Below are 13,697 nucleotides of genomic sequence, written 5' to 3' on the forward strand. Positions count from 1 at the left end.
TTCTTTCCCGATCAGGAAAATTCCCTCGTTATTTCTGCGTTTAAAGAGCTGGGAGGAAGCTTTTTATGGCCTTGGCTCGAGGGAGACATTGGGGACTTCCAGTCTCGTGTTCTGAAGTTCTACCGGAAAATTGCAGCGGCGAAGGAATTTTTTCGACCCCGATTTTCCGACGAGCAGCTGCAGAAAGTTAAAAAGAAGGTTCTTTATGGGTAACGTAGAAGATTGTGCTAAGCAGACGTGATAAAAACAAAACAGCGCCAAGACAAGGACGAAGTAGAGGGAACCACAGGTCAGAGCGCTGTGTCCTGTGGTTCCTTCTACTTCGTCCTTGTCTTTGCGCTGTTTTGCCGGCGTGCCGTCATGTCTTCTTTGTTGGGACACAGTTGATATAATCATACCACACCCTCTCTTTCGCAGCTTTCCGAGAAGTCGGGAATAATCGGATGTATTTCGTCGCTTACGTAGGTAACCTGTCAGAACGGCAGTCACGAAGCTTTTTCTACACTTCCATTTCGAAGTGCTGCCGGTCAAAACGTGACTGGTAAAAAAAATTGAATCGTGGTGAATAAATAGCGCGTTGTGTTCGTCGCATGAAACACTTGAGCATGTGGTTTTGTATTCTACGAATGCGGAACTTTTTGGGCAGAACTTCGAGCAGTGCTGCAGATAGATATTTTCGTGGAGTGGAAGAGCGCGAAGTTTCTCCTTTTCGGCGACAGTGCACAGAGCAGGGCTTAGGAGCTGCTCTCCCTCCTCGGTCTATATGCGCTGTGGCGCTCGAGGACAGATCACTTGGAGGTTCCAGATCAAGGGATCCAAGCCCGCGTGGGAGCACTTCTGCGACGGCTTTCGGTACGTGAGCAGACTTCTTAAGGCGACGGAGCCAGAAAGGCATGAATGCTGGTCTCTATTTGGAACGCGTTTCCATAACCGCGCTCTGTAGGCTCAACGCTAAATAAGAATTACCGGGCCACTGCGCGAGTGGCTGCGGTGCATGTGACGCTACAAAGAAATGACCGAGCCAGATACATTTTGAATTTATGTGTGAATCGGGGTCCTCGCCTGTCAAACAGTGTTCCCTGTCATGATAGGTGTATGGCAACCAATGTGATCATTTTTAAACTTTGTATATAGACACACATTTAATAAAAGTTTTTGGTGAAAAAAAAAAGGATCGATGGCCGAGTGGGCTTGCGCACACCAGCTCGGAGCACGTGGAGCAAAAGCTCGCGCTGCAGAACCCAGGAATCCTGGGTTCAATCACCACCCCTGCCCGTTTCGATCTGGATGAGCATTGTACCGGCGTGCCGTCGTGTATCACTACTGCGTGGTGCACGTTAAAGACCCCAGGCTACCGTTTGTACTGCACTGGCTAAATATTCCATCTACACAGAGTGACTCGTCGAAGCTTCGAAATGGATGTCTGAATATCCACACAATCCCATCTATTGGGCTAAACACAGCTCGTTTATTTTTTTTTTTTTTTTTGCGATTTTGACTTTGTGTGGTGAAAAACGAACGAATGTTTCACAGGTCATTAACGTCAGGGATGCGTTCTAAGCGGTACTTGCGAGACGCGCAAATACCGCTTAGACACGTGAGGTACAAGAATCGTAGCATCACCTGTTTAATTTGGTAGAAGTGTAGTAACCGATCAAGGCAATGGAAGTTTGAACACAAGTACAAAGCATACAAAGCACAAATTCCCACGAGGTGCGGCTAAAAGGGACCAATATGTGTCTCCTGATGAGGCAATCACCTGAGGTTTGCACTTCAGACTGCAAAACATACTAAAAAAACAATAAATGAAAAACATTTTACAATAGGTTTATATATTCACCTAGCACAAGCACAGTGCAAGGGGAGCCAACAGCTCAATTAATACACAATAACGAGAGAATAAAAACACAGAGGATAAGGTTTTTTTTTAATTACTGACGGGGAGGGGGTTATCCTTGTCGAGTTGTGCTTGAAATATTCTACTTTACTTTATTACGCATAAATAAGAAAAAACTAAAAAAAAAAAGAAATTTGCAGTCTTTTTTTTTCTGATTGGTAGATGGTTCTACTTTTTTGAGCACGTTCAGTAAACAACAAAGGGTGCGTATTGCATGAGGTTATAATTTTATTGTCAATACTTTGGGCACCATAATATGCTCGGGACCAGCTACCCCACGAAGGAAATAGTGCGTAGGTTTATTTTGTTTCCTGATAAGTATTTGTTCACAAAATAAATAAAGCCGTGTTTAACTGTAATAGATTAAAGTACCTAGGCAGCAACTTGAGAACTCAAAAAATGGTAGTGTCACAAATTTGTTATATAGGTAGCAGTTAGCAACAGTTGTACGCATAAGCAATGTTCGTAGGGCCCTTTCAAAAAGTGAAAGAAGTCGATCTAAATCAGTCTTATTGCACGTACCCCAGGATAAGATGACAATACACATGAGGGGAGTGATCTAGGCAGAAGTGTAATTCTTTTCTACACTCAGTGATAGGTGTTTTTAGCCGGCATATTATATCCAATAGATCCCGCTATTTTTATTCGCAGGTTGCTAATGTAATCATTTCGACTTAAGTTAGTTTTAAAGCAAACCCCTAAACCCCTGCAGGCGTTTGTTTGCGTAATTTCACAACTGCTGATACGCCAACGTTGTGTCATAATGCAATAGCTTATTTAAACGAAAACTTATAATCTTTGCTTTCTTTATATTTACTTATTGTAGGATAACGAATATAAACTTTGCTTTATTTACATCTACTTATTGTAGGATAACGAAGAAAGTTCGGCCACAGTTAGTTTAGTTTCTTTTTAAATTATATGATTCAATTTAACTCAACCAAACATGCGTCCGTCCGTCTTTGTGTTCTCCCGCTAAATCTAGCAAGGAAACTAATGTCACGTGACATGTACACCTATTGAGTTTCTTCGGTCAATTTATTAGAATATTTGACGTCGCAAGACCTTCAAACCAATAAAGTATATCCGCTAAACTAAGAGGGAAATGTTACCTCACGTGACCTACATATTACCTCACTCTTCCTGCAAAATTTAGTGGAGTAACTCATGTCATGTGGCCTAAATATCAATCTGAGTTACATGCCATATTTATCGATCAATAAATAAAAATAGGTTTGCCTACACTTTCCGAAAAGGCTGTCGAATGTCTTTCAAAACGAATTTCAAAGCTGACTTTTCAATTAGTGTGTTGCCTGCATTGTAGAACTTTGAATACAAAGGTCGTCGCCAATGTTTTGTGATGAAGTTGAAAACTGAGCTAGTTTGTAGTCGGTAGACATGGTGGACAAAGACAGCGCAAATGACGAGGACCAAAGAAGGAAAATACACGATAGGCGTGTGACTGTGCGATGCGTTGTTGTTTGTCCTTTTTTTTTATAGGTGAATGTGTACCTTGCGTGTTTGCTTTCTTTACTGTAAGTGCAAAAAAAAAAACAAAAAAAAAACAACAACAGTAGTAGCGAGTCGGGACTTGTCCTGTTCTGTATGTCCTTTCTTCTGTTCTTGTCACTCGCGCTGCTTTTGAATTTTGTTTACAATGTGTAAGTCAATTTTTAGGTTCACGGCAGTCGCCGTTTGACTATGGTTTTGCACACATCGGAACATGAGTTGATGCCAAAGGTATTCGCAACTCCAGCGCGCCGCTCGCCCTCCCGCGGACGAACGGAGAACCAGAGGAGCGGGGACGGCAGCGGCGACGGCGGCGCGGAAACGGTGGCAGGGACTGTCGGCCTTGATGCGTGAAGCCGTTTTAACGAAAAAAAGTGAGCGCGTTAAAAAGGGAATTCTTGTGCTCCACCTTGCAACAGCCTTGCACAAAGGACCGGGAGGTCTAATTTCATTAGGGACTTTTTGTGTATCGCATACGCTGCGGATTTCTGGTCTTGTGCATGGCCGCCAGCTCAATCTGTGCTCAACGTGACGGAAAACGCTCCTGCTAATAATGAAGAACTCCAGAGTACGGTCTACGGAAAGTATTCTTTGCCATAAGTACGAAAAACGTCGTCGCGCAACGGTATGTCGAGCAATACAAATCGGGAATGGCTTCCCGTTTTAAGGCCGTTACAAGGAACAGGACCATTTATTCCAAGCACTTTGAAAAGACAGAATAACCGTACTTGCTTTCACGTGATTACAAAGCAAATAAAGAAATGCTCGAAGCATTTTAAGCGCGTCTGTGTTAGCCAGCCGTTCGCGACGAGACCTTAGAACGCGCAGTTTTGGCCAGAGGGAGCGCAATGTTGCAAATAACATGGTACAACAAATGTAGGGTATATTAAAAAAATTTTAGAGAGTTTCTGCATAGCGTACGACATCAGTTGGACGCACAGCGCACTGACGTTCAACCGGCGCTATTAACTTTCACAAGCGGCTTGATAGCCGAGTTGCGCAACTTTTTGAAATAGCTTAAGTAAGTGTAAAGGACTGTAAACAAAAAAAAGAGAAAGAGAAATCGGGGTTTTCTTGGCCCCACTGCAAAATCTCGCTGTTTTTTTGTTTTGTTTTTCGGTACTCTTTGATGCGTACTTTCGCTGTTTAATATCTTGCGTTGCGCCGTCATCAAGGTTCTCGTAAAAGTTGGGGCCGTTAGTTTGGCGTGAGTGGGCTGCACGGCGAACTGAAGTTTTGAAGCGTCGTATACGTGACAAGAAGTGTAAGGACTACAACATTTTTTTTTTTTTTTTGAAGATGAGCACGGCAACGCTTCTGGCGCGCACTGAAAATTGCGCTTCAAAGCCGCAGCGCGAGCTTGCGGTTGTAATGCTACACCGCACGGTAGCCTGCAGTAACAAACTTTCTATCAATAACCATAGAGCAGTTTGATTACGTGTTGCAATACACTGAAACCGAGACGGTGAGCAGCGATTTGAGAGGCTAGGACGCGAACACACCAATACTGTGTATTGCTGCTCTTCCGAAGCTTGACGGTCACCGTTCGCGGCTCTTTTTTTAGAGCCCTAATTTGCCAGGCAAAGCGCAAATATATCTTCATCACCCCCAAAAATATCCTGCCAGAAACAGTAACGTGGCCGGTGCCTAAAACGCGCTCGCTCACTACAAAGCTTCGCACTTTGAGGTTTCTGCAACTTCTAAATAACAGCATGCTCGTTTTCCTAACGCGCATCAGCATCTCCGTCACCTGTTATATGATCCCTCCCTAACCGTTTCGCATTTGTAAACAGATGAATCATTTTTAGCGCGCTGAACAGCGTCAGCAAGCAGGCGCACGGGATATCCTCGAGAATCTATCCCCGTCTCTTCCGCCATCTTGGAACTACCACCCCGCCACCTATAGGGCGTTGGAGTTGCGAATAGCCAGGATTGACGTATCTAAAATTTACATGGTGGTGTAGTATATCGCCAATACAGAGATCGTATAAAATTCAAAAGAAAATAAAGACTCGATTAAAACTGAGCAGTTCGTCTTGTCGGACCCACAAAGTTGAGTACCGTGTAAACACTGGAGCAGCATGAGTCTGAATTCTAAAGTGATAGGGAAATTGCCGCTACCATAAGGATTTATATTTTGCAGGCAACTGAATGAAAGCAGAGCGAACAGGACTGCAAAGTAGAGCGATGAGGTGCGTAATTGTTTATTTAATCTGAGATTACAAGACCGTAGCGTTTCTTGGAAGCATCCCAATCTTCCTCATTGTAGCATTTGTAGCACTGGCGCCGCAGTCCATTTCAGTTCAGGGAACTGTGGAAACATAAATGTAAAGGTCGAATTTAGGTACAGGAAAACCAAAGCTATAGCCGGATTAGAAAAAAAAGTTGTAAACTTGTAAATCTAATTGTAATCGCCTTAAACATAATCTGTGTATATATTTCATGCCTTTCGTAAGAGCCACTTTTCCGCAAAATGTACTTCTATCGTAGCTCCGCCCTGTGCTGCCAGCCAAGTGTAAAAGAAGAAGGAAGAAGAAAATGAAGCGGAAATGACGTCATCGTACATGTCAACTGACTGTTGCTCGCCTCTCACTGCGCTCAGAGAGGTTGCTACGATGAAGTCACCATGTCTTTGACAGAGAAGACGCGGTGAACAGGTTCGGCCATTACCTGAGGCAATGGACTTTTTTCCAGTAAGCTCCTGCGCTTTCCTAGGCCTTCTCTCATCACCTTGTTTCCTTATGCCGCCATTTCCGAAGGCCACCGAAGGCCCGACCAACATTGTCATCCCCTATATTTGTGCGTATTTTGTCTTTTTTTTTTTTTTGTTATTCTTTTTGAGTATCGGTAGCGTGGGGCATACGAAGTATTGAAAATGCTGCAACGGCTCAGTGTCAACGTGTTCTAAGGGGCGGACGTATGTTGGGCTGCTCTCCATTTGAAAGCGCAGGCAATTTCCCAAACGGCGCTCCTTACTAAAAATGTAAATTACCATAGGGTCCAACACAGGCTCTCCCGGACAACAGCAAGACAGTCTTCAACAGGCAATCGACACTACGCTCCAATATCTCCAAACCTGTGGTCTCTGCTGCGCCCCATCAAAATCCGCCTTACTCGTCCTCCGAGCACGAACCCGGGGCCGCCCACCAAACCCTACCCCGGACCCTTCCCTTTCTCTCAACGGGCAAGCCATCCCCACCGTCAAGACCCTCCGCATCCTAGGAGTTCACTACCACCACGACGGCTCCGGGGCCGCGTATCTCCCCAAACTTATACAGACAGTCTCCCAACTTACACACCTAATTCAACGAATATGCTCTCGCCGACACGGACTCAAGGAAACAGATAACTCCCGCATCCTTCAAGCAATGCTGATCAGCCGCATCACCTACGGGGCACCCTATCTTACTTTAAAACCACAAGAACATGCCAAGATTGATGTCCTAATCCGCAAATCTTATAAGACAGCCCTCGGCCTGCCTACCTTCACTTCTACCGACCGCTTATTGAAACTGGGTCTACACAAGACCCTCTCGGAGATTATTGAAGCCCATCTCCAAAACCAACTGCAGCGCCTACAACTCACACCCGCCAGTCGTCATTTGCTCAAAACGCTAGGCCGGAAGGTGGTACAAACTCCGTACTCGCCACAACGCATACCTCCGTCAATGCGACGCAACATCCATGTCCTTCCCATTCCGCGTCATATGCACCCTACATACAACGCCGGCCGTCGTCAGCATCGCACCCGCCTCCTCATCAGAAAATACGGCAGCGACCCGACCACCCTCTATACAGACGCCTCTCCCTATCCTCAACGACCAGCTCACGTCGCTACTGTTGCCCGCATCGACAATGCCTTCCTCACCTCAGCAACCGTCTGCACAGAGCGTCTACTACCACGGCCGAAGAAGCAGCCATTGCCCTCGCAATGACCCAAGCCACGAGTCCCAGCATAACAATAATGTCTGACTCACAAGCTGCCTGCCGTCGCTTTGCACTCGGACGAGTCTCAGCTCTTACCCTGGCCATCCTTACTCAATGCCCCACCCTCCCTCATGCCCGCATAGTGTGGACACCCAGCCACACTGCCCTCCCTGGGAACGAGGTGGCACACGCCACCGCCCGACCTCTCCTTCACCGGGCATTCCCAGAAGAAGCCAACAACGCAGCCAGCATTGCCAACTCCCTTACGCCCCTCTCCCAAACATACGCTGACATCCTCTACCACTACAGAGCAACCTGACGCACCTATCCCCCTCCACACCCTTCCCTTTCTACCGCTGACGCCCGCATCTGGCGCCGACTTCAAACCAACACGTATTACAATCACCTCCATCTCCACCACATCTCTCCTGCTAACTACCCACTGAACTGCCCCCAATGCGATGAGCCCAGCACCACAGCTCATCTCGTCTGGACGTGCCCCACCAACCCTCCACCACCCAGATCCCCTACCCTTGAGCAGTGGGAGTGCGTGTTGCAGAGCAGCCAGCTCGAAGACCAGGAGGCCCGGATCTCTCGGGCGAGGATGGCAGCCGCGGCACGCGGCCTACCGGAATAGGATGGCCGCCCACAGCTCCTGACTCTTTTCTCCCCTACCCCGTTCCTGTTGTTTCAATAAACGTTTTCTCTCTCTCTCTCCCAGATGTTAAAACTAAAAGTTGTTTACGCTAGCTACCGTCCAGTTTTCGTGCAATTATCTAATTCAGAAGTTACGCTATGGTAAGCCGCACCTCACTCAGTTTTTTTTTTTTTTTATGTTTTAAGTGCTTCAGCTTTTTTTCGTATTGTGTATAGCATTTCTATTAGGTATGCAACAAAAAACACCTATTCCCGTTCTAAATTCCTAATCAGTAAAACGTAGAGAGAAATCAGATGCCCTTAAGGTGCATCGTACGTATTCAATAGAGTTCCACTTCTCCTATTTGTTACAAGTACGGCATAGAAAATGTAGTGAATATTTCGACATTCACGTACAAAATAATTAAAGATATTATTTTAACGTCTGTGACGCCACTCCTTTGAGACGTGGTAATTAAAAAAAAATCCTACTGACGTCCCTCTTGAAAATAGTTCTCCTTCTTCTCATATCCCACTAAAACTTTGGGATATTTGGGGCTTCACAGTTCGGACTGGAAAGTGGCCGAATGTGGCGGTCAAACAAATATCGCCTTCTTTGCAGGCGGCATCGAATTCAACACGCATTTTCCGAACACAAATACGCAGTCTACTGCAGTTTTTATAATGTGTTAATTATTGTACAATGCAAAAAAAAAAAAAAACTTATCAAACTACAGCATCAACAAAGACCGCAAGTAACCTTTGCTTGTTTGTGCCTAACATTACAGAATGCGGCACTGTTGCTTCTCAAAATTTATTTCACGTGTTTTCCACAAACAATGGCGCTGAATGTCGCTTTATAAAATCTGCGGTTGATTGAAAGATGCGTGATACACGCATCTTTCAATCAACTGCGGCGCGGTTGTACGAGATACTCGTACAAACGCGCCGCACCTTTTTCTGTCCGCACCGGTCAAGAGACGTCAAAGAGGCAGTGTCTTCATTTACAACCTCCTGTTGAAGATTTCGATCGTTTCGTGTTTAACCCGCTCGCTATACACGAACCAAACAGGAAATCTAAACTAAACAACGAACTCACGAAACCTGGTTGAAAACGGTGGAAGCCAGATGTAAAGAGAGACTGCAACGGTACGAAGATGCGCTCGCACGATGTAAAGGCACAAAAAGCGTGCCAAATTTCTCAGTGTCAGATAATGTACGCACTTAAATTTATTACATTCAGGGAAGACTGAGGGCTATGCAGCTCGCCTCTGTCTTAAATTCGAAATTTTTATTTGAGACGCGCGCAGAAATGACGTGCGAGAGCTCAGAGCACCGCCACCGGGAGTGTCACGTCCGAAAGGATCAACTCTCGAGCCAGTCCCACACACGCGTTGAATAAGACATTGTCACTGCACCTAAGACCGAAACCTCTTGGGCACGCGACACATGGCTTCGTCAACACGTCAACGCAACAGCGACGATTTCATCAAAAAGTAAACAGAACGAAACCTCGAAACGGCTACCTGAAACGGCTACCAATGCGACGGCTGCATAGACGAGGGACTTCGAAATCATAAAGCCGCTATTTCGACGTTTTACAAAAGTGACGTCACAGACGTCGAAATAATTTTTCGAAATATTCTAACGGTACACATCGAAATAGTCACTTGTAAGAGAAAACCGTTTTCTAAACCATTGTCCTTGGGAGCTTTCGCATCAAAAGCAGTAGCATGCAGTGGAGCTTCAAAGGCAAACCACTAAAATCAGTAATAGCAATTTCTATTGTCGTGGTTTATTTATTTATTTACATATACAGCAGGCAGCGGAGCTGCCCAAGCAGGGGAGGGTTACAAAAGGAGTTTAGTCAATAAATGTTCGAATTGGTTGACATCAGTACATTCCACAACTAATGACGGCAAACAGTTCCATTGTTGAATTGTGTTAGGGAAAAATGACGTCTGAAAAAGGTTAGTTCTGGCATAGTGTGGGCATATGACTTTGGAGTGATTTAGTCGAGCTGACCTTTGTGGCACAGGGCGAAGATAAGTGTCACTTGATAGACCAGATGAATTGTTATAAAGTAAGTAAAGAAATTTCAGCCTAGAGTTTTGTCGGCGAAGGTGGAGCAGCTCGAGGTCAAGCTGCTTTAACAAGTTAGTTACTGATGATGAAGCGCGGTAGTCAGATAGGATGAATCTTGCAGCAAGACGTTGGATCCGCTCCACCTCCGCAATGTATTTCACAAAATACGGGTCCCACACAATAGAAGCGTACTCTAGAACTGGGCGAACAAGAGAACGATAAGCTACAAGTTTCACAGCCGAGTGACACCCTTTGAGTTTTCTTCGAAGAAAGCATAGCGTTTTGAACGCTTTGGCACATATGTTGTTGATGTGCTGGTCCCATTTTAGGTTGTTTTTAATTGTTAGACCTAAGTATTTCACAGAGGAAACTTCTTGAATGCACTGGTTGCCAATATGGTAAATGTAAGAAAGGGGCTTTTTATGTAGTCAATGTCTTTGAGACGGTTTTAGAGAAGTTAATTTTTATTATCTGGAGGTCGCACCAGTCCGCAAGTTTACACAGGTTTTCATTCAATGTAGTCTGACAGGAAGAACTTTTGACAAGACTATACATTACGCAGTCATCCGCGAACAATTTTACACTAACACATTCATTAATACTTTTGGAAAGATTGTTAATATAAATAAAAAAAGTAACGGTGCGAGCACGGAGCCCTGTGGTGCACCCGACAAGACCTGTAGATTATCAGATTTAGAGCCATCACGTTCAACAAATTGAGAGCGGTTTTGTAGATAGGCCTGTATCCAACGAACCAGCCTATCAGGAAGTCCTGCCTCTTTCAATCTATCAATGAGCAGATTGTGAGGCACGCGATCGAACGCCTTAGATAGATCTAAAAAAATTGCGTCGATTTGGTGACGATTGTCCATCGCGGCTGCAAAATCGTGGACTACAGATATTAGCTGAGTCGTTGTGGAAACGTTTCTACGAAACCCGTGTTGGTTCTTGTCAAAAAAATTTGTCGACTCTAGGTAACGAGATATATGGCTAGCGAATATGTGCTCAAGTAACTTGCAACATGTGCTTATTAAAGAAATAGGTCTGTAATTTCCGGCGTCTAATTTGTCACCTGATTTAAATACTGGAACTACTCTAGCCGTTAGCCAATCTGCTGGTAAGGAACACTGATTAAGTGAGGCACTGAAAAGCACGTAAGAGTACTCGGAGACTACTTCCGAGTAGCGATGAAGAAAGGAATTAGGTATAACATCAGCAGCGCATGATTTCTTTACATTGATATTCAACAAAAGCGAAAATATGCCCCCATGACTGAGCACCACATCTCGCATTTTAACAGAAGCGGATGAAGCGGCATAATTGTCGTTCTCAATCAAAAGGGAATCGGGTGTAGTAAACGCTCTGTGAAAACTGGCATTGAACTCATTTGCAATTTCTTTACCGTTAGTTGACACAATACCATTAATTCTTAGTTGTTCGACTCGTTCACTAGTATCAGAGAGAAAACGCCAAAATTGTTGAGGTGATTGTAATAAAAAGGAAGTAAGAGTTTGCCCATAAACTTTATCACATGCGATGAGTATTTTACTGAGTAATTCATCATTGAGGACGTTTAGCTCCGAGCTATTTTTAATTTTTGCCTTTCGTTTGCGTTTGACACGCCTCTAAAGGTGAATAATCTAACGGTTAATCCATGGATTGTGTTTTCTGATTGGTTTTCGACGGATCGGAACAAACTGATTTATGCAGGACGTGACGAGGCTTTTGAACGTTTTCCATAGAAGAGAGACGTCATCGATACGCTCAAAATTCATGAAAGAAAAATGTAAACAATCAAGAACTGATTCATGGTCTGCAGCTCAAAAATCAATGTAAGTCTTAAGTAGGGGCGTTGGTGTTTTTTTGGTTTCTTTTTTTTGATAATCAAATTTAGATTAACCAGTTTGTGATCGGCGATTCTATCTGCGGCAGACACTGTACGGTCACCGGGATAATCCCTGATAAAGATAAGGTCTACGATTAACTGAGTTGTCTCTGCGACTCGAGTGGGAACACTGACTATCTGTTTAAGATCGTGGAAAAAGACATAATCAAGAAGCAGGCGTGCGCACTCGACGTCATGATAGCCCGAGATAGCTAACGCATTCCAGTCAATCTCAGGTAGGTTAAAGTCGCCAGTGAGCACACATTTTTTATTAGGCGTGAGCATGCGATCCAGATAGTTTGCCAGCAATTCAATATATGATACAGGACTATTGGGCGGTCTGTAAACGACTCCAAATAAAATAGAAATATTTCGATAACGGATTTCACAGCGAATGCTTTCGTGTTCCGGAATGTTTTCAAGCCTAATGATATGAACTTCTTTCTTTGCTATTATAGCTACGCCTCCACCACGTCCCTCACGATCCCGTCTTACTATTTTATGTGAGGGGGGTATAATAATCACAATGACAACATGGTAGGTCCAGGCGTTCTAGCAGCTCTATATGTGTGTTGGATGTATCCTGGTAATTGGATATTTACTTATTTAAAATACTGAATGCCCTTACGAGATGTCTCAGGACTAAGGAGTGTGTGTGTATGTTTAGATTATTATCGGGAAATGAGGGTTTAGTATTTTGGGTTCTTTTTTAAGCCGTGGTCACACTACTCGTTCATCATACAAAAGACAGTCTGCAAATACGAGTCACCGCACCATCTTTAGTTCGAATGCCGCGTACCAAGTTTCTTTTTGAACTGATTTCCATGCGGCATTCGAAGCACGAATCTCGCGATGACTCGCGTTCGAATCTGTATAAGCCAAATGGCTTCATTGTACGGCTTTGGGGGTGAGGTGCCGATAGTTCTCTCTACGCAGCAGAATCCATACATTTACACATGCAGAGTTATGTCAAAATTATCCCAGCAAGGTTTCCTTTCAGCAAAGAGCTGCTGCTCGGACTAATTTAGGTCATGAGGCAATGGTGAGTGTGCAGGCTAGCTGGTGTAAATTCAGCATAGTTGTAAACCCGAGATTGGCGATACTGGCAAGGGACAAAACACAGAACACTGAAGAACACTTTGTCACTGTCGTTCCGTGTTTTGTCCCTTCTCAGTAACCCCTGTCTCGGGTTTATATTTATCAAGACGTCGCCCGTGTCGTTCTGTGTTTTGTCCCTTGTTATTATCCCCAGTCATGGTTTACAACTATGCTTAATTTAAGTTGGACAGTGTTTTCACGATGGGAATTATCCAAGGTTACGTACGACCTTAGTTATACTTACCCTGGCAAGATCCACTTTCACAAACCAAATCCTTGCAGCAGTCGGCGTGGATTTTGCAAGATTTCCCTGCACAATGATGTAGAGATCAATGAATTAATAGGCCACGGGCGGCCACCTTATGATTAGTCACGTCTGAATAGAGCCCCCCTATATTGCGAAAGTAGCGACCAGCTTTGATCTCTCCGCCGAGCTCAGCGGTTGGCCGGTGTATGACACGTGCCCTTCTCTAGAGCTCCACCCCTTTGGCCGCCATTAAGAATCCAGGAGGTTTGGCCGTGTCTCCTCGTTGGCTGCACCAGCTACGCGGGGTTCCCTTTACGACGGTCAGATCCCGACTTGTTTGATGACTTAGTATTGTGTTTCCTCTATTTTACTCCATGTTTATTAGAGTATTAACTTTCATGTAAAGTTTGTTT

The 13,697-nt window shown here is 44.5% G+C and overlaps 1 long non-coding RNA gene across 2 annotated transcripts in view; it reads right to left on the bottom strand.

Moving 5' to 3' along the window:
• Positions 1 to 5,594: 5,594 nt before the first annotated feature.
• LOC120843488 overlaps positions 5,595 to 13,697 on the bottom strand; it is a 51,243-nt gene continuing 43,140 nt past the window's right edge. For both annotated transcript variants that reach the window (XR_005716197.2, XR_005716198.1), the window contains exons 5-6: positions 13,282 to 13,347; positions 5,595 to 5,717 (exon numbers count right to left, since the gene is read on the bottom strand). This is a non-coding gene — a long non-coding RNA (uncharacterized LOC120843488). The remainder of the gene's footprint in view (positions 5,718 to 13,281; positions 13,348 to 13,697) is intronic.

The sequence above is a fragment of the Ixodes scapularis genome, unplaced genomic scaffold (assembly GCF_016920785.2).
Source record: "Ixodes scapularis isolate PalLabHiFi unplaced genomic scaffold, ASM1692078v2 PGA_scaffold13__105_contigs__length_92229423, whole genome shotgun sequence".
Lineage (NCBI taxonomy): Eukaryota > Metazoa > Arthropoda > Arachnida > Ixodida > Ixodidae > Ixodes > Ixodes scapularis.